Source organism: Stegostoma tigrinum, chromosome 5, assembly GCF_030684315.1.
Source record: "Stegostoma tigrinum isolate sSteTig4 chromosome 5, sSteTig4.hap1, whole genome shotgun sequence".
NCBI lineage: Eukaryota > Metazoa > Chordata > Chondrichthyes > Orectolobiformes > Stegostomatidae > Stegostoma > Stegostoma tigrinum.
In genome coordinates this window covers 110754646-110774746 of record NC_081358.1, presented here as the reverse complement: position 1 = coordinate 110774746, position 20101 = coordinate 110754646, and the positions used below count along the sequence as shown (strand labels likewise).

General features: G+C 44.4%; 1 protein-coding gene across 14 annotated transcripts in view; it reads right to left on the bottom strand.

Moving 5' to 3' along the window:
• The window catches only part of LOC125451436 (protein tyrosine phosphatase type IVA 3-like), a 140146-nt gene that overhangs the window by 64124 nt on the left and 55921 nt on the right, over positions 1-20101 (bottom strand). For 5 of the 14 annotated variants that reach the window (XM_048528500.2, XM_059646191.1, XM_048528505.2 and 2 more), the window contains exon 2: positions 5214-5332. The exons of 5 other annotated variants lie outside the window; for them this stretch is intronic. The gene's annotated coding sequence lies outside the window, so the exon portion shown is untranslated. Of the gene's footprint in view, positions 1-5213; positions 5333-5512; positions 5629-6671; positions 6689-12936; positions 13026-13126; positions 13209-20101 lie in introns of those variants that run through there. 4 more of the 14 variants (XM_048528503.2, XM_059646192.1, XM_048528502.2 and 1 more) reach the window with 4 other exon arrangements.

Genomic DNA, 20101 nt, shown 5'->3' with positions numbered 1-20101 from the left:
TTTGCAGAACACCTCCGCACCTTCGCAACAAACAACTGCACCTCCCAGTCGCAAACCATTTCCACTCCCCCTCCCATTCTTTAGATGACATGTCCATCATGGGCCTCCTGCAGTGCCACAATGATGCCACCCGAAGGTTGCAGGAACAGCAACTCATTCTGCTTGGGAACCCTGCAGCCTAATGGTATCAATGTGGACTTCACCAGTTTCAAAATCTCCCCTTCCCTAGCTGCATCCCTAAACCAGCCCAGTTCGTCCCCTCCCCCCACTGCACCACACAACCAACCCAGCTCTTCCCCTCCACCCACTGCATCCCAAAACCAGTCCAACCTGTCTCTGCCTCCCTAACCGGTTCTTCCTCTCACCTATCCGTTCCTCCCACCCCAAGCCGCACCCCCATCTACCTACTAACCTCATCCCACCTCCTTGACCTGTCCGTCTTCCCTGGACTGACCTATCCCCTCCCTACCTCCCCACCTATACTCTCTCCACCTAACTTCTTTTCTCTCCATCTTCGGTCCGCCTCCCCCTCTCTCCCCATTTATTCCAGTTCCCTCACCCCATCCCCCTCTCTGATGAAGGGTCTAGGCCCGAAACGTCAGCTTTTGTGCTCCTGAGATGCTGCTTGGCCTGCTGTGTTCATCCAGCCTCATTTTATTATCTTGGAATTCTCCAGCATCTGCAGTTCCCATTATCTCTGAAAATCTGAAGTCGTTCAGTTTGGCAGGAAGCAACTTAAAGGGAGTACGACTGAAATCTGAGGTGCAGAAGGATCTAGGTGGTCCAGTGCCCAAGTCAAACAAAGGTTGTATGCAGGTATCGCACATAAATCAAGGTGATAAATGGGGTGTTATCCTTTATTATGAGAGGCAGTGAATATAAATGTAAGAATATTATACATACAGGGCAGTGGTGAGATATTTCAAATACTATGTGCAATTCTGGTCTCTATTTAACAAAGGATGTAAATGCATTGGAGGAAGTTCAGAGAAGTTTACTATATTAATACCAGGAATGAATTTTTTATTAAATTAAGAAACGTTGCATAGCCTGGCTTTGTTTCCATTAAAATCTTGTAAAATAAGAGGTGACCTGATTGAGTGAATAAGATTCTGAATGGTCTCAGCAAGATGGATGTGGAAAGGAAGTTTCCTCTCATGGGGAAATTAGGGGGCGCTGTTTTAAAATTAGGGGTTTCCTTTTTAGGACAGAGATGATTAGAATTGTTTTCTCTTAGAAGATAGTAGAAACAGGTTCATTGAATAATTTTAAGACAGAGGTAAACAGATGCTCATTGGGCAAAGGAACCAAATAAGGTCATCAGGTGTGGATATGAACGTAAATTTTTGAAATGCTAACAGATCAGCCATGATCTTATTGCATTGCAAAGCAGGCTTGAAGGACCAAATGGTCAATTTCTGCTCTCAATTCAAATGTTGGTTAATTTTCTATATCTTTGTGGATAAATGCAATGTGTATTTCATGTTCTAACATACCAAAGCAGTTCACAGGAGTCTTCATAAACTTATCAACAACAATAAGGAGATGGACGGGCAGATGACCAAAACAGGATAAAAAAAGTGGTAGATTTTAAGGATAGTTAGAAGGCGGAAAAAATTAAAAAAAAAGAGGTGAAGAGGTTATGTGCATTAGTATTCGAAGGAGCAATCACCAAACTGCAATTAAAATTGATGATGTGCCAGAGATGGAGAGAAGCACATAATCTGAGGACTAACAGTTCTGAGCAAGGGTCACCAGACCCATAATGTTAGCTCTCTTTTTGTTTTCCTTCCTAAATACTGCCAGGCCTGCTGAGCTTTTCCAGCAACTTTGTTTTTGTTCATAATCTGAGGACTGAATAATGTTAGAGAGAGGAAGGCCATGGAAATGAAGGGTTAACAAATACAGAAAATCTCAGCATTTCATCAACAGGAGCTAGTATGAGTAAGTGAATTCAATGGTGTGGGTGAATTTAGAAATCTGCCAACCCTCTCTGGCCTGGCATACATGCAACTCAAGAAAAACAGCAACGTGCTTGAATCTTAACTCTCTGAAATGGCCTCCCAAATCACTTAGTTCACAGGCATTTAAGGATGAGTAACATCCTGAGTAATACACACCTTCCATCAAAAATAATAAGAAAATTACAATGTCTTTGTTATATCTTACAGAGAATGGCACTGCAACAAAACTGCATCATTAAAAAGTGCTGGGCAATGGAATTACTCCATTCAGACAGTGTACACATGACTAATATTAAAGGGTTAATGGTTTTTAAGGGCACATTAAATATCTTTTCTAGGTAATCCACTTCATCTCCAATTCTTTTCCAACAAATATTAATTGCTTCACCACCGTGCAGTCTTCAAGCAAATTGGTCACCAGCTAATTAAATTAATGACAACATCTTTAATTACCTGGCATACGTTGCAGAGTTTAATTTTTTTTTAAAACTTGGTACTATGGAATACGGTTAGCAACCGCAGAAGATATGGTTGTTTTAGATGCTTGAATTTTCATAGGTGCACATGCATCATAAAAATATACATTTTAAGTTATCAGATAAGTAGGAAAACTATACAAGAAAACAAAGCAAATACTGTATAAATGTTATTTTAAAAAGCTGCAGGTGTTGGAAATCAGAAACAAAAATAGAAATTGCTAGAAAAAGTCAGCAGGTCTGGCAATGTACGTGGAGAGAAAGCAGAGTTAACAGTGCATTCCAGTGACCTTTCTTCAGAACGAATTGCTGAGTTTTTCTACCAATTTCTGTTTTTGTTATAATTCTTTTTCCAGTATTAACTTCCTAGGACTGAATAGATTATAGTCGTCTTTCACGTCAGCTAGGAAAAGCAATCATCCCGATATATCAGCAGATCAATGCTCGAAATAAAAACACTTCTCAAAAAGGGGCAAATGATGGTAAAAATTACTAGGATCATAATACAAACTCCACCTTTTTCATTAACTGTTTCAGACTAAACTAGATTGATTAAAACTGCAGATTGCCCATCAAACCCCAGATCCATAATGCCGACATTAAAAAGCGTGCTCTTTCCAACTTTATAACTATGCTCAACTCCACTCTTAACTCGGTTGAACCACCTAAATTCTTGCCTACGTCAGTCAGTTTTCCCTAGGTTTGATCATTCCAACACTTGCCAGCCTGGTTTTTTATTTGTGAAATCAAATTGACCTGAATTCTGCTGCCCATAGCTTATCGTCCATTAAGTCCTGTTCACCCCATTTCTATTAGTCTACAAAGACTTCCTCACCTTCAATTCCCAAACCACACAACGGTTCAAAATGGAAAAAATTCTCTTCATGACCTTGCTCCTCCAATTCTGAAACCCCAGTAGTGTAACAGTTTTAGTTCTAGTCTAGTAATTTTTAATTCATATTCTACCATGGGTAGCTGTGAATTTAATTAACCTGATGACATCCTACAGATTTACACACTAGTTGACAAGTAACATGATTTGTACACTGTAACTGGGAAAGAGGAGCTTCAAATGAAATAAATCTGGAAATGACTTAATAATTATTTTAATGTCAAGACTGAAATTACAGGGAAAAGGCAGGAAAAGTACACCAAATTAAAATTCACACAAAACTGGGACAAATGGCCTCATTCTTTGCTATAATAATTCTGTGATTAGACTATTGTGGCAAATAAAACGTGTGTAGAATCTAAGAGTACAATGAATTTTAACATTTCATAAGATTGTAGACAAAGTTTACTTAGAGCAATGCATTTTTAAGAGACACCCAAAACTGAACTACTATTTAAGAAGGTGCAGAGACTATAAAGGCTGATCCAATATAACAGGTGGCAACAGCAAGAAGCCCGAACACTGGCGCCCTCATTATTCCAACTTAAAATATTCTCAGGCAAATACACAGCAAGTGTTGCATGTTACCTCAAAATAAGCCAATTAAAGACAGGAGGATATGAATTTGTATTAGCATAAAGGGACTTACATCCTATAGGTCCCAACGCACACTTAAACGTAAACATTAGTTTGGGTCAGTTAACCAGAATGACTGGGTTCTGCCCATTAAAATCTCTTGAAAATAAAACTTAAAAACTGTTTGGACTTTTCTATTCCTATCATTTACACATGCTGATTCAGTTATCATGTGAGTGCCAAAAAAAAACAAAGCGCTTATACAATGTTTTGAAATGTTACGATTCTATATAAAAATACACATTGATAAATAGTTCTAGGTACCAGTAATGTCCAAATTGATTTCGCAATGACGGTCCCACATAGCCAAAGGGAATACGTTTTTCCAGAATGAACAGGAGTTGTACTGAACTTGAAGTGTTAATTTATTTTTTGTCTCCATAGAAACTGCCAGACCTGCCAAATTTCTACACCATTGTTTGTTTCACATTTCTAGCATCCACAGTATTTTGACTTTAAATGAAGGTTAGAGTGATTTCTGAAACAGGCAATTTGAAAATATTTCAACTGTGTGCCTCACCTCAGGATTAGTGCACTGTACTTTCCTTGGAAGCTGATTTATGATGAATGAAAATTACAATCAATAGGTATTATACACACTAAAGCTTAAAAAAAAATGTAAGGATTATCTTGGCAGTTTCTCATACTTGATAATGAAGTGACATATATACATACCCTCCATTGGTACCCCTAATGTGTTAAATGAGCTGAAAAAATGGGTATTACCTATTACTGAAGCATATGGTTTTGGGCAGGGAAAGAACAAAGTGCTATTCCTCACAAACAACACAAATTTTACAACAGGTAAGTCATGTTTCAAGACAAAGTCTGCAATATTTTTAAACAATAACATACATGCATACAAAGATAGTATGTGTATTTTCAACAAACTATCCTTTACTTCTGTCCAATCTGAAATGCAATAAAACTACAGGAATTTAATAAGTACATAAAATTAGTTCTTTAAGTATTATTGTATCTTGTACAGTTGTTTCATTTGTCATGGCTTTCAAAAAGTCGGAAGAGAGGACGGCTGAGCAGAACAACCAGCATGCATTTTAGGAACTGGTGACAGACATCCAGCGCGAGTACCTTAATAGTTTACTAATGTCAATTTATAGTACGGAATTTCAATAGTTCAATGTTTCATTTAGAATTCAGACAGATTCTGTGTTCAACTCCAACTTTTAAACAGAAAATACACTTAACCATGTATTATAAATAGAGAACAGAAATGAAACTTACTGAGTGGCAAAACGTGGTTATTTCCTGTTCAAAAGCCGTAAAATCCTGCTGGCATTTCCTTGGAGTCTTCCCTCGAAGAAGGACTCACATTTTTCCCCAAAATTTTTCACTTTGACAAGCTGAACATAAACAATGTGGTTTTCAAAAAAAAAACTTATCGTAAATTACATGTGCACAAGAAACACACAAATACCTCATCAGGCAAACTAGCCAAAATTGACAGAAACACACTGCACAGCTGCAATAAGTTGTTTTTCCCCTGTCTCAACTCATACACATGCTCCAGACTTTTCCCTTACTTTGAGAAAGTCCAAAAGATGTACTTCCTGCAATTCGATGCTTGCCTCCGAAAAGTCTGTGTCCAATTAGCAATTCTAAATGAAAACCTGGAGGTGGGTGGGGAAGAGAGAGAGAGAGAGAGAGAGAGAGAGAGAGAGAGAGAGAGAGGGAGGGAGGGAGAAAGGAGGCGGGGGGGGGAGGGAAGAGAGATTGGGGGGGGGGAGGGAAGAGAGATTGGGGGGGGGGAGGGAAGAGAGATTGGGGGGGGGAGGGAAGAGAGATTGGGGGGGGGGGAGGGAAGAGAGATGGGGGGGAGGGAAGAGAGATGGGGGGGGGAGGGAAGAGAGATGGGGGGGAGGGAAGAGAGATGGGGGGGAGGGAAGAGAGATGGGGGGGGGGGAGGGAAGAGAGATGGGGGGGGGGGAGGGAAGAGAGATGGGGGGGGGGGGAGGGAAGAGAGATGGGGGGGGGAGGGAGAGAGATGGGGGGGGAGGGAAGAGAGAGGGGGGGGGAGGGAAGAGAGATGGGGGGGGAGGGAAGAGAGATGGGGGGGGGAGGGAAGAGAGATGGGGGGGGGAGGGAAGAGAGATGGGGGGGGGAGGGAAGAGAGATGGGGGGGGAGGGAAGAGAGATGGGGGGGAGGGAAGAGAGATGGGGGGGGAGGGAAGAGAGATGGGGGGGGGGGAGGGAGAGGGGGAGGGGTAGGTGGGGGGGAGGGAGAGGGGGAGGGGAGGGGTAGGTGGGGGGGGAGGGAGAGGGGGAGGGAGAGGGGGAGGGAGAGGGGGAGGGAGAGGGGGAGGGAGAGGGGGAGGGAGAGGGGGAGGGGGGAGGGGGAGGGGGGAGGGGGAGGGGGGGAGGGGGAGGGGGGGAGGGGGAGGGAGAGGGGGAGGGAGAGGGGGAGGGAGAGGGGGAGGGGGAGGGGGAGGGGGAGGGGGAGGGGGAGGGGGAGGGGGAGGGGGAGGGGGAGGGGGAGGGGGAGGGAGAGAGCGAAAAGAGGCCGCCTCAGTGAGGAACCGAACAGCCGGTTGGCTGTAGAACAAATCTATTAGGTCCTGTTGCTCCGGGTTAATGCCAGCACCTGGAGCAGTCCAACCCTTTTCACCAGAACAGAATGTTATTCATTTTGATACAAGTTCTGAAGTGTGTCATTCAACAAATCAGAAAAAGAAGTCCACACACCCATTTCACAGAAATACAGGCATAGGGAGGACAATGACCGGAACTTAACATAGGTTGAGTCTGTCCAAATCATTCATTAAAAAGGAAACCTGGGATTTAATTAACTACTAAACTAGCTGGGAAAGTACATTTAGAAGCAATTAGAAAGTGGATTTAGATATCATTTTTATTAATAATTTACAATTCCCTTACAAAAAAATTGTAATTTGGATTGCCCATCCCGTTTCAGAAGGGCTTGGCAGCAAGGAGTGCGACCGATTCCCCTCAAATCATATGGTAGATTCAACAGCACCAATGGCAATACTCTTGCAGGCTTAACAGGAGTGGTTTGAAAGTTGTGAATCAAGACTTTCATTTCTGTTGCAGTGCTTCTGCAATGCATCGAGGTATCAATAGGTCACCAAATAAAAACTCAGCTGGTAAGCTCATTCATAAAAGAAAAATGATGTTTCCAATAAATATTAAATTTTCTAGTGTCAATCAGGCTTTTTTCCGAAAAGCAAAAGGAAACTGTTCCGCTTAAAAGTTAACTCTTCATGCATTTCAACAATCCTATGGTCAGCTATCCGCAAAGTAAACTGTACTTTCAGGTTTTATTTTGCAGCAGAACATGGGCAACACAATTAAGCATGTATTAATCTTCCTTTGGATGCTTTAAATTATATCTTTCATTGTGTAACTGAACTTCAGAAATACATTCATGGCTGCAATCTTCAGACTGGTTCATGTGTTTCTCAGTCACTCCATCTGGTGGCTTTGTTGAGAAACGTCAAAGCGAATCTAAACACAGCAAGAACATTTTCTTATCTACGTAAGTTTACTGCACATAATGCCCTTATGTTGACCATTATTAAAATGGACAGTAAGTTCAATTGAATGATTTATATGCTATTTGCGTCTCAACAGGGAAGTTGTGGTTTTTGGAAAAGAAGGAAAATGTAAAGCAAAAATAAGTTATATAAAAATAATTCACAGCTTCAAGATAGTTTAGAGAAATCTGATAAGAACTTATGAATGAAGCTTGGTTTCTTTGGGTTGTCATAAGAAGTTGCACAAATACAAATGCAATATATTTTCAGGAATATAATCATGAAGGCACACGGCCGAATCAAACATGTACCTATAAAAGCTGTCAAGTTGTGAGCGTCTTTTAAGAAACAAAAACCTGCCTTTCTTACCCATTGAATCCCAAATCAACTTCCTGGATTCTCAGTGATAATAGGAACTGCAGATGCTGGAGAATCCAAGATAACAAAGTGTGGAGCTGGATGAACACAGCAGGCCAAGCAGCATCTCAGGAGCACAAAAGCTGACGTTTCGGGCCTAGACCCGAAACGTCAGCTTTTGTGCTCCTGAGATGCTGCTTGGCCTGCTGTGTTCATCCAGCTCCACACTTTGTTTTCCTGGATTCTCAACTGCCCTATCACGCAGTTTCACTCAAAATATTACAGCTCAAGATAGCAACTTGGAACACCTCACCAGCAACATCCATACCCAAAGAATTAGTAATTTTTAAAAACCACACTAGAGTGCCAGGGCATACTTCAGATTGCCTCTAGTTCAGTGCTCATTAACACTTGCAAAACCAAGTTAATCATACCCTTTTAAATTTCTCCAACTCAAGATAAAATCTCCTTGAATTATTTAATTGAGCACTTTAAAACAAAATTCCACAGATGTGTTATTCTGTCAAGGTATCAGTTTTGGACAGCCAATAAAAGCATTAGCAGCATTATTTTCCTGGCAGCCAAGGAAGTTCATGTCATTTATGTCTTTATACATAACACATGCACAAACACACACCCTGATATACAATAAGCACATCACAATTGGCTACCAGTACCATGATAAGGAAAAGTTGAAAGTTATGATACCCCATCAACTGTTATACAGATTCTACAAGTAAACCAGGTATGGTCAGGGTGAGTTTGTTCCTGGTTTTAAGGCGCACACAGCAACAAACGTAGAGTGGGGTAAACAAAAATGACTTGTATGCTTCATTTGTGCATTGGTATGGAATTCATGTTTTTGAAAAAAAGGAATGTAGAGACCGTTTATGTAAAAATAAAGCAGATATTTTTCTGGAGGAGGGACTGGGCCCAAAACATCAACCTTCCTGCTCCTGTGATGCTGCATGGCCTGCTGTGTTCATCCAGCTCTACACCGTGTTATCTCAGCTTTTACAAAAATCTGAATACACTAACTTCGTGCATCTGCAATACCTAAATATTGCCACCACCTACTTCAACATAAATCAAGGAAGGTCTAGTACAGTTAAAATAAAACACACAGTCTTATTCTTTTCAGCGTTCAATCATTTGACTGTAAATATTAAAAGTACAAATCAGGTGTCTTTAGGGTAGTCCACCAACAAAGAACATAGAACATTACAGCACAGTACAGGCCCTTCGGCCCTCGATGTTGTGCCAACCTGTCATACCAATCTGAAGCCCACCTAACCTACACTATTCCATGTACATCCATATGCTTGTCCAATGGCGACTTAAAATGTACCTAAAGTTGGCGAATCTACTACCGTTGCAGGCAAAGCGTTCCATTCCCTTACTACTCAGTAAAGAAACTACCTCTGACATCTATATCTTTCACCCCTCAACTTAAAACTATGCCCCCTCGTGCTCGCCGTCATCATCCTAGGAAAAAGGCTCTCCCTATGCACCCGAAATTGGATAGTCTTATGAGTAGTCCATTTTCAGATCAAGTACTGTAACTTTTTAAAAAGTACTAGCTGCAAAGCTTTAGTCTTCGACACAATGAAGGTTAATGATTGAAAAAATATTGCAATTATTCAAGTATAAGTGATAAGGTTCAGGTTATCAGCTAAAATGTATCTACAATACTTAAAAGTAGACTAAGGTTAACATCTACAGATGAAGGTAAGATCTTTGCATGCCAATTACATCTTCAAGTTTCGCTTTGACCGTGAAGAGAATGAAACTCAAAAGTTGGATTCAACAGCTATGACTGCTTCTGGAGCTGAATGGTTACTGTCTGCCTGTACAGATCAGTATCGCAGGATTTGACAACACCGAGTCTGAAAGTTAGGATTTGTGTTCCACCCGAGGTCTGTTGGCTCCCTGGTCACATTTAGCAGAATGATGTTGATTGCCATGCATCATCCTTATGTTCATTTTGTATGACGCTCTCTATTATGTCTCTCAGGATTTTGAGAAGAGATTCTGTACTAAATAAGTTTCATAACCTGTTTTAATTGGCTCTGTTCCTTCTAATTTTTTCTGTTGCTGTGCAGCTCTCCTTGGTCCATGTGCAGCAATGACTTCTGGAATCACAGGCCCCTCATGCAACTGTGCAACCACACATCTTGGAGGGAACATTAGTTAACACATCTGAAGTGAGATAGTTATTAATTTACAATGAAGTGTTGTTCAAGCAGGTGAAGTTAATAACAAATAGAGTCATTTTGGTGTCTCATTCTTCCAGAGGCTTTAAATTCTCATACCTTTACAAGGTCATATTTTGTTAGCAGGGCTTAATTAAACTCTAAATATCTCCTTTGGTTGATGCTGACATGGCAATTGGCTTTGAAATTGCCCAATGTAACAGATGGTTGTCTGCTACGGCTTCAACTTGAAAGGACTTTCAAACCTTAAATTAGAGGTTTGCTTTCCAAGTTACTGTTTTTACAATAATCACAATGTTCAGAAATTTCTTTACAAATCTATAATATCAGAATTGTACGGTTGGGACAGCAAGAGATTTCAGTGTATACACTACAATACAGGCAGGCATAAAGAATATGCTGTAGGACTCATCCGGATAAGCACTCATAATTCAAAGCCTGCCTTTAGTTTCACCCTTGAAAAGTTGTCTTTTATTATCCCACACAGCTGATGACTTAAGGCTGTGTAGTTTTCTGCCACTTAACAGGGTGTGGCCAGCTTCACTCAGAAATAGGAGATTGCAAGAACTGCAGATGCTGTTAAGTCAGAGTCAAAACAGTGCACAGCTGAAGGAATATAGCAAGTCAGGTAGCAGAGGAGCAGGAAAGTTGACATTGAATCAGGACCCTTGGTTAAGCCCTGACCCGAATCAGGCTCCCCTGATGCTGCCTGACTTGCGGTGTTCCTCTAGCTCCACACTGTATTGATTCTTCACTCAGAAATAAACTCATTTGTATGCAAACACAATATTCAATACACTAGCCATAAAAAAGACAAAACAATACAAGGTGAGAAACACTCCCTCAGCCGAATGAAAACTTCATTTTTAAAACCATTCAAAGCAACAAAAAAAAACAAATATTCAAAGGCGATATTCAAGAGGTATAATGGATATGAATGCAATAACAACACAACTATACAGTACAAGAGCATTCTTACTATTTAAACCATACTTGTGTCCAAGATAATTTGCATTATAAAGGAAAACAACATCTTCAGTGTAATGTTTCAGGATTGACTCTGGTTTCACATCTAGACCTTCAAATGTTTTACAGATTTCTCGGAAACTGCCTTTTCCATCATACTCCTTTGACTCCATTATCTTAAATCCAACTTCATTTGTTACTCAGTTCCCCTTTCTTTGACTTATCCTAACTTAGTAGATTGTTTGCCACAGCATCTTTCAGGCTTGGATCTCTCCAGACAGAGTTTTCAATGCTTATTCCAAAGGTTTCACCAGCTCTACGTTGCCCAGCTCTTTAGTTTGCACAATTTGGGGTCCTCTACAATGATTTGTGGTTGTTCACAGACCTGTGAGGGATCACAGGATAACAGGTTTCGGGACAGGATAAGGAATAACGGGAGAACATTGAAGATGATCTTGCTGTCAGTTACAAATATGTGAAAAGGAAGAAAAAGGTAACAGGTACACCTAGGCACCTGAGAGCCTGAGGCTGTGGGAATTATAATAAGGAATCAGAAAATGCCAGAACAGTTGAACAAATACTTTGCAGTCTTCACAGTAGAAGACACTAACAGGATTCTCAAAATATGTATTTATTAATAAAGTGACTGAGGTGAAATAAATATAATGTATATCACTAGAGAAAAAGTACTACCAAAACTAATAGGCAAGTCCTTTACACCTGATGGGTTGTTTACTCGGATTTTAAAGGAAGTGGCTACAAGATACAAGATGCACTGGCAGCAATCTTCTGAGAATGCTTAGATTGTGCGAAAGTCCCAGAGGATTGGAAAACTGCCAATGTAACACTTACTTAAAAAGGGAGAGAAACAAAATACAGGTAACTATAGATCAGTTAGCTTAACATCTAATTGGGAAAATTTGAGTTATTATAAAGGATGTAATAACTGAACATTTAGAAAAACACAACATAACTGAGCAGTTTGCAAAGTGTCATTAAGGGGAAATCATGTCTGACAGATTTATTTCTTTGAAGAGATAATAAGCAACGTAGAAACTACTTCTATTCCTATGTTTTCCAGTCTTGAGAATCCAGGCGTAACATTGCTGGTCATTGTAGATCAGCATGTTTGACAGATAGCTTTACGACCAAATCAGAAGAACACCATATTCCAACACCCATCACCAGGATCTTGTAGTCGGTGTGGTTTTGGAATTTATATTTATTGCAAGCGCCCTTGGGAGTCTTGCGTGGGTCATATCAGACTTGAAACGTTAATTCTGTTTCCCTCCCTCCACAGATGCTGGCATGCTCGAGTTTCTCCGGTATTTTCTGTTTTACTTCAGTTTTCAGCATCGGCAGTATTTAGTTTTAACCTTGAACTAAACCTTTATCAAGCTAGTTACACTGCTAGTCACTACTTGCTCGCTTATTTTTGGTGTATTCTTCAAAGTGGTAAATATATATTCTTATGCAATTTCCAAAGGTATTAATCTGAACATCCCCTAAACTGATGAAGGATGAAGGCCCCCTGAAACCTGCCCCAGCAATGTGGAGTGAACCCCTAATCGTCAAGATCCATGGGGAGGCCTGAGAGGAATGTTAACCACTTGGATACCTTGGGAGTGTCTTGTTGGCCACAGCAGCAGTTCACAAAAAGATCCAGAATCGTCTCCAGTGTGCTAGTGCAGGCTTTGGCTTCTTGAGAAAATGGGTACTCAAGAACATCAGATCTGATAACAAGATAAGTTCAGAGCGGTGGAGGTTCTCAACTTCCTAAATGGCTCAGAGGCCCATGCTGTCTACAGCAGACACTTCCAGTCCGCAGGACCAACACAAGACTCCCAAGTAGATGCCCTACTCCCAGCTTCGAAATGGAAGGCCAGCCCCAGGTGGACAGATGAAGCACTTTAGGTATACCTTGAAGGCCTCACTGTTGAAGTGTGGCTTTCCCACAGACACCTGGGAATCACTGTCCCAAAACGGTCCAAAAAGTGGAGGAGGAGCATCTGAGAAGACACAAAGCACCTTGACACTTGTCATCAGGAAACAGTGGAAGCCAGGCAAAAACAGTAAAAGGAGCATGCTGCTATACCAATGTCTCACCCACCTCTTCCCAGGACCACCATCTGCCCCAAACGTAACAGAGCCTGCAGAAGCCCTATCAATCCGTACAGCATTTATGGACTCACCCTGAGTGGGAGAAGGTCATCCTCATCTGCAAGAAACTGCCAATGATGTTAATCAAATACAGTTGCACAAGCCCAATATTTACATTCCCTCACATTGTTGGTGAGGTTGCAAAAACCACAACAAATCAGGCTTGAAAAAAATAGATAAAAAAGTTAAGGAAAGCAATAGGAAAATTAATACCCACAAACCTATTGACAATGCCTGAAAATAACTGCTCATCACCAAGTATAAAATGCTTACAAGTAAAAGGAGAAAAACCAAGCATCTTTTAAAAAAAATCAATACTGGCTTTTTAATCTTTGTCTGGTCTAGCTTGGATTCTAAAGTAACTCATTTTCTCATTGCAAGAATAGAATGGAAAATTGCATTCCAACAACTATAACCTCGTAATGATACTTCAGAGTCAAAAGCCATCCATCTTACCAAAAACAACCGATTTACCTATTGTATCAGTGATAATGGGAACAGCAGATGCTGCAGAATCCGAGATAACAAAGTGTGGAGCTGGATGAACACAGCAGGCCAAGCAGCATCTTACGAGCAGGAAAGCTGATGTCTTGAGCCTAGACCCTTCATCAGAAATGGGGGAGGGGAAGAGGGTTCTGAAATAAATAGGGAGAGGGGGGTGGAGGTGGATCGAAGATGGATAGAAGATAAGTGGAGTGGAGACAGACAAGGTAAAGAGGCGGAGACGGAGCCAGTAAAAAAGGTGAGTGTAGATGGGGAGGTAGGGAGGAGATAGGTCAGTCCAGAGAGGATGGACAGGTCAAGGAGGCGGGATGAGGTTAGTAGGTAGGAAATGGGGGTGCAGCTTGAGGTGGGAGGAGGGAACAGGTGAGAGGAAGAACATATCTTCTAAGAACTTTGTTCCTTCCGGAATTTGAAATCAAAATAAGAAATTCAACAACTCTGACTTGGCAAAATATATTACAAACAGGTAACTGTTAGGCCAATAGAAATAATGCCCAAGGGGCTATGAGGATTATTCCTTTTGCAAACCTATTTCTTCCTCTGTCTATGAGACACAGACATTGTGAACAAAATATTGCCACTCAGTAGTCAAAAAATTACTTACTAAACAATTAATTTATTATTTGCTGTCCAAAGTGAAACAGAGGCAGTTTCCTAATTGTCAGCACTTGTGATGTCATATTCCATTTGCTTACCTCCACTGTGACTCATGATATCTACTAATATGCACAGCTTCTGAACTTTCAAAGAAATCAAAAACACATATGGACTTAAACAGGTAATAATAACAAAGACCACTTATCTGATCTTTGCATCAAATAATGAAGTGTTTTCAATCATGATTCAACTCACGATTGCTTCTGTAATTATGTTTATATAAACAGGTTAAAGAACTGCCCTCTCAAATATCACATAACCAGCTGAACTTGCACTTAACTAAACAATTAGACTGGCTGTTGTTGAGTGTTTGCCACAGGAGGAATCAAGCATCCCATACAACTAAACATCTTGCAAAGTCTGTTCAAAGATACTTTTGAATGTCAGATAATAAAGTGTGGAGCTGGATGAACACAGCAGGCCAAGTAGCATCTTAGGAGCACAAAAGCTGACGCTTCGGGCCTAGAGCCTTCAGAGAGGGGGATGGGGAGAGGCTTCTGAAACAAATAGGGAGAGACGGACCGAAGATGGATAGAGGAAAAGATAGGGAGACAGCAGAGTATAGGTGGGGAGGTAGGGAGGGGATAGGTCAGTCCAGGCAGGATGGACAGATCAAGGAGGTGGGATGAGGTTTTTAGGTAGGAAATGGAGGTGCAGCTTGAGGTAGGAAGGAGGGATAGGTGAGACGAAGAACAGGTTAGGGAGGCGGGAATGAGCTGGACTGGTTTTGGGATGCAGTGGGTGGGGGGGGGGGGGGGGGGGGGGGGGGAGGATTTTGAAGCTTGTGAAGTCCACATTGATACCATTGGGCTGTAGGGTTCCCAAGCGGAATATGAGTTGCTGTTTCTGCACCCTTCGAGCGGCATCATTACGGCACTGCAGGAGGCCCAGGATGGACATGTCATCTAAGGAATGAGAGGGGGAGTTAAAATGGTTGGCGACTGGGAGGTGCAGTTGTTTATTGCGAACCAAGCGGAGGTGTTCTGCAAAGCGATCCCCAAGCCTCCGCTTGGTTTCCTCAATGTAGAGGTAGCCACAACAGGTACAGTGGATGCAGTATACCACATTGGCAGATGTGCAGGTGAACATCTGTTTGATGTGGAAAGTCATCTTGGGGCCTGGGATGGGGGTGAGGGAGGTGGTGTAGGGGCAAGCGTAGCACTTCCTGCGGTTGCAGGGGAAGGTGTGGGTGTGGTAGGGTTGGAGGGGAGTGTGGAGTGGACAAGGGAGTCACGGAGAGAGTGGTCTCTCCGGAAGGCAGACAGGGGTGGGGATGGAAAAATGTCTTGGGTGGTGGGGTCGGATTGTAGATGGCGGAAGTGTCGGAGGATGATGCATTGTATCCGGAGGTTGGTGGGTTGGTACACGAGGACTAGGGGGTTTCTCTTTGGGCGGTTATTGCAGGGGCAGGGTGTGAGGGATGTGTTGCGGGAAATGTGGGGGACACGGTCAAAGGCGTTCTTGACCATTGCAGGGGGGGGGGGGGGGGAGTTGCGGTCCTCGAAGAACGCGGACATCTGCGACGTGCGGGAGTGGAATGCCTCATCCTGGGAGCAGATGCAGCGGAGGCGAAGGAATTGGGAATAGGGGATGGAATTTTTGCAGGAGGGTGGGTGGGAAGAGGTTTATTCTAGGTAGCTATGGGAGTCGGTGGGCTGAAATGGACATCGGTTTCCAGCTGGTTGCCTGAGATGGAGATGGAGAGGTCCAGGAAGGTGAGGGATGTGTTAGAGATGGCCCAGGTGAACTTGAGGTTGGGGTGGAAGGTGTTGGTGAAGTGGATGAACTGTTCGAGCTCCTCTGGGGAGCAAGAGGCGGCACCGATACAGTCATCAATGTAAAGGAGGAAGAGGTGGGGTTTGGGGCCAGCGTAGGTGCGGAAGGGGGACTGCTCCACGTAACCTACAAAGAGGCAGGCATAGCTTGGACCCATGTGGGTACCCATGGCCACCCCCTTTGTCTGTAGGAAGTGGGAGGAATCGAAAGAGAAGTTGTTGAGGGTGAGGACGGGTTCAGCTAGGCGGATGAGGGTGTTGCTAGAGGGGGACTGGTCGGGCTTGCGGCACAGGAAGAAGCGGAGGGCCTTGAGGCCATCTGCATGAAGAACGCAGGTGTATAGGGACTAGACGCCCATGGTGAAAATGAGGTGTTGGGGACTGGGGAATTGCAAGTTCTGGAGGAGGTGGCGGGTGTGGGTGGTGTCACGGACGAAGGTGGGGAGTTCCTGGACCAAGGGAGAGAAAATGGAGTCCAGATAGGTGGAGAGGAGTTCGGTGGGGCAGAAACAGGTGGAGACAATGGGTCGACCAGGGCAGGCGGGTTTGTGGATTTTAGGAAGGAGATAGAAGCAGGCAGTGCGGGGTTGGGGAACAATAAAGGTTGGAGGCTGTGGGTGGGAGGTGACCTGAGGTGATGAGGTTGTGAATGGTTTGGGAGATAATGGTTTGGTGCTCAGGGGGCGGTAGGAGGTGGTATCAGAGAGTTGGCGTTTGGCCTCGGCGATGTAGAGGTCAGTTGCGCCATACTACAACTGCGCCTCCCTTGCGGGTTTGATGGTGAGGTTGGGGTTGGAGCGGACGGCTGCCCGTTCTGCAGGGGAGAGGTTGGAGTGGGTGAGAGGAGTGGAGAGGTTGAAGCGGTTAATGTCTCGACGGTAGTTGGAGATGAAGAGGCCAAGGGAGCGTAGGAGGCCTGGGGGTGGTGTCCAGGAGGAGGACTTGTGTTGGAGGCGGGTGAAGGGGTCAGTGGAGGGACGGTTAGTCTCCCGGTTAAAGTAAGCGCAGAGGCAGAAAAACTGCTCAAAGTCCAAACGTGTCTGGTGTTCATTGATGTGAGAGTGGAGGGGGACAAAGGCGAGCCCCTTGCTAAGGACTGGCGGTTCGCCCTCAGTCACGGGGAGGTCTGGGGTGGGGGGGGCGATGGTGAAGATTTGGCAGGGCTCAGTATGGCTGTCTTCTCTGGGGTAGCTGTGGGCGGGGTTTCGGTCGGTAGTGGGCGGAGTTGCGTCAGCATCTGCGGTGGGCAGAGTTCCGTCAGTGGTGGGAGGAGCAGGGTGGGCGGCAGCAGCAGTGAGGGTGATGTTGTGGTGTTAGTTCTGCAAGTGGAGGCGGTGACTGCCGCAGTGGTTGCGTTCGTGGTCCCGGAAGTGGGAGCCCGACGGTGGCAGATGTAACGTCATCGGTGGGTTCACCGGCCATGTCCTCATGGTCAATTTCGGCGTGTACATTGTAGGGGAGGTGCAGGGACAGGCTCGGGGATTTGGGAAATGGAGGAATCCTGTTTGAGGTGGCAGGAGCCAGTGAGTTTGTTGTACTGGTTTCCAGTAAAGCTGAGTAGAACTGGGTGTTCAGTTTGTGGATCCTACGAAGAATAAAAGACAGGAGAGGTCCTTGGCAGGTCTGGGAGAGGGAGGCTCTGAGCTGGGGCAGGCTGGATTGCAGTGCCTGGAGATGCTGGCGCATAGCTGCGAGTGTCTGTTTGAGAACTCACAAGGAGGAATGTTGCTGAAGAAAGTCTCAATGTTCTGGATGTAGAGGTGGTCACGGTTGATGCTAAATTGGGAAGGCTTGAATGTGGACCATAGTACATTGGGGATGATCTGGACCCGTAGGCAGGTGCTGCGGAAGGTGATGTGGCTGTGTTACCTGGTTTGCTTCAGGACATGGTCGAACAGTTTCAAGGTCAAAGAGATTACAAGAAAGTTCCAGTGGGAGAGAGATTCCCTGAGGTTGGTCCAGAGGGACGAGGGTGATTTCAGGTTAGGCATCCCTGGAAGAGGCTTCACAGTGAGGTTAAAATTGTAATCAGAGATATTGGGAACTGCAGATGCTGGAGAATCCAAGATAACAAAGTGTGGAGCTGGATGAACACAGCAGGCCAAGCAGCATCTCGGGAGCACAAAAGCTGACGTTTCGGGCCTAGACCCTTCATCAGAGAGGCGAATGGGGAGAGGGTTCTGAAATAAATAGGGAGAGGGGGGGGGGGGGGGCCAAAGAGGGATGGAAGAGAAGATAGGTGGAGAGGAGAGTATAGGTCAGTCCGGGGAGGATGGACAAGTCAAGGGGGCGGGATGAGGTTAGTAGGTAGGAAATGGAGGTGCGACTTGTGGTGGGAGGAGGGGATAGATGAGAGGGAGAACAGGTTAGGGAGGCGGGGATGAGCTTGCCTGGTTTTGGGATGCAATCACAGTTACCTAGAATACACCTCCTCCCACCCACACCCCTGCAAAAATTCCATTTCCTATTCCCAATTCCTTCGCCTCCGCCGCATCTGCTCCCAGGATGAGGCATTCCAATCCCGCACGTCGCAGATGTAGGTGTTCTTCAAGGACGGCAACTTCCACAACCACCACCCCCACCCACCCCTGCGGTGGTCAAGAAAGCCCTTGATCGCGTCTCCCGCAACACATCCCTCACACTCCGCCCCGCAATAACGGCCCAAAGAGAATCCCCCTAGTCCTCACGTACCACCCCACCAACCTCCGGATACAACGTATCATCCTCCAACACTTCTGCCATCTACAATCTGACCCCAACATCCAAGACATTTTTCCATCCCCACTCCTGTCTGCCTTCCAGAGAGACCACTCTCTCCGTGACTCCCTTGTTCACTCCACACTGCCCTCCAACCCCACCACACCCAGCACCTTCCCCTGCAACCGCAGCAAGTGCTACACTTGCCACACACCTCCTCCCTCACCCCCATCCCAGGCCCCAAGATGACTTTCCATATCAAGCAGATGTTCACCTGCACATCTGCCAATGTGGTATACTGCATCCACTCGACCCGTTGTGGCTTCCTCTACATTGGGGAAACCAAGCGGAGGCTTGGGGATCACTTTGCGGAACACTTCCGCTTGGTTCACAATAAACAACTGCACCTCCCAGTCGCCAACCATTTTAACTCCCCCTCCCATTCCTTCGACGATGTCCATCCTAGGCGTCCTGCAGTGCCATAGTGATGCCACCCGAAGGTTGCAGGAACAGCAACTCATTCCGCTTGGGAACCCTGCAGCCCAATGGTATCAATGTGGACTTCACAAGCTTCAAAATCTCCCCTCCCCCCACTGCATCCCAAATCCAGCCCTGCTCGTCCCCGCCTCCCTAACCTGTTCTTCCTCTCACTTATCCCCTCCTCCCACTTCAAGCTGCACCTCCATTCCCTACCTACTAACCTCATCCTGCCTCCTTGACCTGTCTGTCCTCCCCGGACTGACCTATCCCCTCCCTACCTCCCCTCCTATACTCTCCACTCCACCTATCTTCTCCTCTATCCATCTTCAGTCCGCCTCCCCTCCCTCCCTATTTATTCCAGTTCCCTCTCCCGAACCCCCTCTCTGATGAAGGGTCTAGGCCCGATACGTCAGCTTTTGTGCTCTTGAGATGTTACTTCGCCTGCTGTGTTCATCCAGCTGCACACTTTGTTATCTCGGATTCTCCAGCATCTGCAGTTCCCATTATCTTTTGAATGTCTGCTCCTTTTGTGCTTAAAGCTGCTACATTCTGTAGGACTTGATAACTTGTTAGAAATTATTTAACAAACTTTCTTTCCTCAAAACACCGAGTTAACCTGAAATCTCTTCAGATCGTTAGTTAAACCCAAGTTGTGCCAGCCACAAAGGTTTAAAAGGAGATCTAAATTGTCTGCACATACCCTAGCCCAAAAATCTCCTGTGCACTTATCTGATTTACTTTTAGAACACACTTGGTTTTGACATCCTAAGTGTAATTTCACAAAATGCTGACTAATATAACAGTTAATTTAT